Consider the following 6000-nt stretch of genomic DNA (forward strand, 5'->3'; position numbering starts at 1 on the left):
GCCTATTTTTAACCAAACCCTTTAGCTGGCAGTGATGACAAAGTTCATGTTTTTCTCAAAGATGGCTCGGTGTTTTGTTTAACTAGGCTGCTAAGAGTAATTCATAAATGTATCCGTGTGGATGCAGCAATGATATATATGTGGGTCCAACTTCTTTTAAAAATAAGAAAACTGAGCAGTAAAATTACTTAATTTCAAACGTATTCTCAGGCAATATTTTCAGTTGTGAAAAATAAATCAGCTAGCATATGAGCAGAAACCTGTACTTGAAATGGTGTTTTCTCCCACTTGAAAATAAGGGGAAGATCTTATAACATTTGGATTCAGTCACTAGACTGTAATTTACAGACCTCATTTGCTATTGAAAGCCACTTACTACTCGACACAAAATATGGTCCATTTAGTTACTGTTTTGTCTCTTTTGTAGCACAAAAGCCATCGCCTCCTACAATGGTAACAGCTGAATGTTTTCACTGCTCATGCAGTTTCCTTTGCTAGCTGCTGGATCATCAAAAATTCTAATCAACTCTGATGTAACGTAAAGTGCCACACGGCATTCATCATTTGTTTTAGCCTTTAATGCACCATGCAGGTTTTAATCAAAGGTATGCAACCGCTAGCAAAAAAGAAAGACAAGAATTATGACAGTGTCCTATGCAGACATCAGAGGCAGCAGATAAGTTCACCTGCCTCATGCCAAGAACAAATGCAGGAGTGTAAAGAGTTGGCTCTGTTTGAAATGCAGAAAAACACAACTGTGGTTTCTGGGCTAAGTTTTCAATACAGTGCACGGACATCTAGCTGCATGACTCCCTGTAACACTGACACTAACATTAACAGTTCAGGCTCAATCCTGAAAGCTGCAGAGTGCCTCTTGGGGTGCATACTTAGCTATCATTACTTTCAATGGGAGCTGAGGGTGATCAGCCAGTGCTGTTTATGATTGGGCTCAAAGTCCTTCCCTCACTATCTTGTCCTGCAAATTGTTTAATTATCTGCAGAGCATCTGAACCTTTATTTGATTCTAGCAGCATATAAAATACAAATTCAATTAAATAAAAAAAAATAAAGCTGAATAATGATCAGGTTATGTTAGAAAATAAGAAAGTCAGGATTACATTTATTCCTTAACTTTTGGTCTTGTGTCCTTCCTTTTTTCCCTTTCAACGTTGCAGCAAAAGACAGTGTCAGCCTCTGCTTAGCATGTCTTAGCTTCTGTTGGTTTATATTGCACCGTTAGCATCATTTACATGTTTCTTATTTCAGTTTCACAGGAATAAATTCACCTCCCAGTTTAGCAAATCCCAGGGAGGTGTATGATTTACTTTAAAAGGGTATTAAATATTCATGATGGTTCGAAAGATCAGAAGACTGCCATGTTTGATTTAAACACAAGCTCTAGAGACTGAAAGTGTCCATAGTTTGTTATTCCTAAGAAATATCCACATGCTAAGTCAGGCTAGGTCTACACTACAAAATTATGTCAACCTAATTTACATTGGCATACTGCCGCCGCAGTTATTAAATTGCTTATGTGTGTGTGGACACTCGTCTCCTGGTGTCCTCACTAGGAGTGCTTTTATTGATTGTATTGTCAGTGTGGGGCATTGTGGGATGGCTCCTGAAGGCTAGAAACAGTCGATGTAAGCAACGCAGTGTCTACAGTGACACAGTGTCAATCTAATTACATTGACTGTGACTCTACACTGCTCGGGGAGGTGGTATTGACTTAGAGGGGCACTTACATTCGTCGGAGCCAAAATTTAAGGGAAGACGCTTCTATAGCTAGGTCGATGCAAGGCAGCTTGTGTTGACCTAACCATGTAGCGTAAACCAGGCCTCAGTATAGTGACAAATTCTGTATCAGCTTAATTTGGGTAGACACGGTCCTGGATCTTCAGGCGCACTGGTGCAGTCCCTTCTCAACACAGCTGGGGGGTTCATGGTCAGAGGATGGTTTGGGCATTGGCACAAAATATGAGCTGTTCTAACTTGTGCCGGCTGCTGTGCCAGCTGAGAATCAAAGGAGTGCAGCACCCTCTGACCAGGCCTCTGCCTCTAAGTAGCAGGCATAGGAAAGGGTGATGCAGAGCTGGTTTTGTCTCCCCTGTCTGCCCTGAGCTGCCTGTTTGTCAGTTTTGTGGAGGCCTTTGCATGGCTGAAGTTATGCAAAGAAAATGGCGTGGGGGAGCAAAGATATGGCTCTCAAGTTTGATCAGGCCACCTTGATTGCGGCTGCATGAGATGTATTGATTTTAATTGGGCTCACATGGCTAAATCCTCACATAACTGGAAATGTCAAGGGTAAGGCTACAGGTTCACTTCCTTGCAGTCAGTAATTCCCATTAGTGTTAATGGGAGTTATGCATGCGTATCCGTGAAAGCATTATACCTTCCTAATGTGATCTGTCTGTGGTTCAATCCTGAAAGGTACTAAATGCTCTGGCTTCAGCCAGCGAAGTATGTGAGTAGTCTTTAATGGGACTACATGTGCTTTGCTTGATCAGGCCAGAGTGCTCAGCTTCTTGCGGGTCTGAGTCCCATGTCTTTCTATCTATGCATTTACATCATCACCACAGTATCTGAGCCCTACTGAAATAATCATCACCTATTTTGCCACTGCCTCTTGATGTGCAACATATGTTATTTTTAAGATTGAGATGAACCCAAACTAAAACCACCTCCGGCAACTGCTTAATTTGTGGCTTAAGCCTATCTCCACTTCTTGTATGGACCAATGCGCTACTGCACATGTGTGCCAGTGATTTCCCATGACAAATGGGGCCAAACCAGAAGGGTTATATTTTTCAGATTAAGGAGCAATGGAGAAAATAAACATTGTTTTCACCAAGGTAGTCCATCTACATCACCTTGTTTGTAGGTGTGGGTTTATCATCATAATGTATTGTTTTGGGTTCCAGAGGTGAATAATCAGTAGTGAAACACTGTGGAGATTTAGTTCCGGGTCACAGCTAAATAATGAAAAACTAGCAATCACTGAGGATTTGATTTCCACACTGCAATGACTATCTGATACTTTCCTGCTCACAAAAGAGACTGTCTCTCTGGAGACCACATTCTAACCAGTGGCAAACATTCAAGCTCCCTGATGCTTCAAATGTCAATTATACCAAAGCCTCTTATTGTATAATGTAGGTCTGTTATAATAATACCGTCTGGAACTGCAATAATAGTGTGACTGAATTTCCAAACAGTAGAGATGGGAGGGGAGATTGATCAATACAGCACTAATGATGGCCTTGTTTTTCCCTGAAAGAATTGTGATAGGGTTTATAGCACTTCCTTCCGAAACCGTGCTGTGCTGCTGTGTTGGTTTACTACCTGCTGTTATTGCTTGAAAAGGTGTTAAAAAGACATGTCTGTCAAGTTTTAAGTTTGTGAGGGTTTTTTTAATGCATTTCACAGTTTCAGACACAGAGGGCTTGTCTACACTGCCCTACAGTTCAAACTACGGAAGCGAGAATAGCAGTGCGCACCAAAGTGCTGCACTGTAACTCCCCTGTGTGGATGCTGCAGGCACGAACAAAGAGGTTCCAAGTTCATGTTAACGTAGTCCTCTTTAGACAGTACAACATTAATGCAAACTAGGAACCTTTTAGTTCATGCCTGCAGTGTTCACGTAGAGTTACAGCACAGCATTTTGGTGTGTACTGCTATTCGTGCCAATGTAGTCTGGAGTGGTGTAAACATAGCCAAAGACGCAGCTGAAGAACCATTTTATCCAAGAGGATCCATCCTCCATTTTGCATTTACAAAGTTTTTTCAAACACTAACACTTGCGCACACACACAGGATACACAAGAAAAATCCATTTGCACCCAATGTATTTTCTCTTTGTATAGGCTCAAGGTTTTTCCCTAGGTGTAAGAGCCATTATTTGGATGCACAAGTGTTAACATCATGCAAAATGTAGTGTGCAAACAAAGAGAGAGACCTGGTTGGGACCCATTGGAAAATGGGGCCCTTAATCTTGACCTCAGAAACCATGGGGAGAAAATTACAACCCTAAAAATCTTCTGAAACTTGAGTACACATATTTGTGTGCATACAAATGAAAGCCATGTTTTGATGATGTGCCCCTGCATGTTGAGTAAAAAACCCCCAATCACTAGGGAAATAAAAGAATATATGAAATGTATTTAAAGTTTAAAAAAAAAGAAAAAAAAAAGAAAAACCCCCCCACAACTCTAACATTTTCTGTAGTGTCTTACAGAGAGTTACTTTATTCTCTGATAGGTTTGAATGATGGATTCCATACATTTTGTTACCTGAAGTGAAAGAGATTGAACAAAATAATAGCCTGAGTATAATAATAAAAAAGTCTCTGTTGAAGCTCTTCATTACCGTACATTTCAGAACAGAAAAGACAAACTGCTTGTGCAGTGGCACAGGTCCAATCTCGAACTAGAATCAATTGCTTTGCCAACACTGAACACAAAGGATGTTCATTGTTTGCAAACTGAGTTTCGTGCGGAGACACCTTTTCTTAATGCTCACAAAACTGATGATCTTTTTTTTTTTCCTTTGCAGAAACCCCTGCAGTGAAGAAACTACAGCTGAGTCTGTGCTTCCAATCCCGGAGGGCGGGAAAGCTTTTCACTTCACAGTGTGATTTCTTCATAATAGCTGCATGCCAACAGCATGCCTATGTTTTGAAAAGCAGTGGCCAATATTATAATGCAATTACTTATGTTAAGCTACTCACTGGGTAATCTTTTACAAGAATAAATAACTTCCCCTATACAGCCTCATAATATTCAGGTATGCAATATTGTTGTAGCCATGTCAGTCCAGGATATTACAGACACAAGGTGGGTGAAATGTATTTATCTGTGACAGCTGAGTAAGTTTCCCAGACCTGAAGAGCTCTGTGTAAGCTTGAAAGCTTGTCTCTCTCACCAACAGAAGTCAATCCAATAAAAGATATTACCTCACCACCCTGTCTCTCTCGTAATACTCTTGTTACCTAGCCAAGATCTTACACTATACATGGTCATACATGGAAGTATGGCCAAAATATATCTTGACACTTTTATGTTTAGCCCCCTCGGACAGAGTAGACATGGCATCTACTTCAGGTCATCCTGTCTATGACTGTAATGTTTTGTGTCTCAAAGATTTGGATTCCAACAGTAGCATGATGACACTAACTTTTGTAAAGTTGTGTTTGCATTGCCAGCTGTACTCCCATGCACAGCAGTGAATTGGATTCCAAATTACGGAGGGCTCCTTCCTGCTAGAGCTGATGCTTTACATGCTCCTTGGAAAACAATCCAACTAGCTGACAGGATAGTAAGGGCAATCCAAACACTGCATTAGCATGTATGAATATAGCTATAGAAGTATTATGATTGAGTCAAACACTTACTCAATTTTTGCCTATATTTCTCTTGGTGTAATGGCTCTGAACTGACTGCAGTTTTCTCAAATGTATTAGTCATTCAACGATATTTGTTTACTGTGTGGCTCACGGCAATGTTTGAAATTCAAAATACGAAATTCAAGCTGTGCCACTTAGCTGAGATTGATCATGTGGTACTGTTTCTGTTCCCTGATTGGATGAGTGTAACTCTCATAATCTGGTTTCAGGTGTGAATCTTTATAGAAAATTATTTTAAAATTCACAGTCTGGGAGTACTCAAGGTGAAAAAATTGCTTTCCTAAATATTTGTGCTAGTTAACTCAATCACAGGGATGTTGGCGGAAAGTGAACACAAAAGAGGTGTATGGCTGAAGTGAATTTGTTTTAAAATTTGAGTGTCTGTAGAAAGATTTTTGCAATATTCCTGAGTTCTGCTCTCTTTGTACATAGAGTAAAACTTCATTGATCTGCAGTTGCTGAGCCATAATTTGCATTTGAAGAAAAGGTCTCTTTTGAGAATCTTTTAGTAAAGACTCATTAGCAGACCACAGTTGTGAGGATTCCTTTAACTTTTCTAATTTAAATTACAGAATATTTATGAGTTCTGTTAGTAGTAT

The 6000-nt window shown here is 40.0% G+C and overlaps 1 long non-coding RNA gene across 1 annotated transcript in view; it reads left to right on the forward strand.

Annotated features, from left to right (window-relative positions):
• LOC137146279 (uncharacterized) overlaps positions 1–4756 on the forward strand; it is a 155821-nt gene extending 151065 nt beyond the window's left edge. Inside the window, exon 4 of the long non-coding RNA XR_010917898.1 lies at positions 4552–4756. This is a non-coding gene — a long non-coding RNA (uncharacterized lncRNA). The remainder of the gene's footprint in view (positions 1–4551) is intronic.
• Positions 4757–6000: the final 1244 nt, after the last annotated feature.

This window comes from Emydura macquarii, unplaced genomic scaffold (genome assembly GCF_026122565.2).
Source record: "Emydura macquarii macquarii isolate MOO-44397 ecotype Brisbane River unplaced genomic scaffold, CSIRO-AGI_Emac_v2 contig_431, whole genome shotgun sequence".
In the NCBI taxonomy this organism is placed as follows: Eukaryota; Metazoa; Chordata; order Testudines; family Chelidae; genus Emydura; species Emydura macquarii.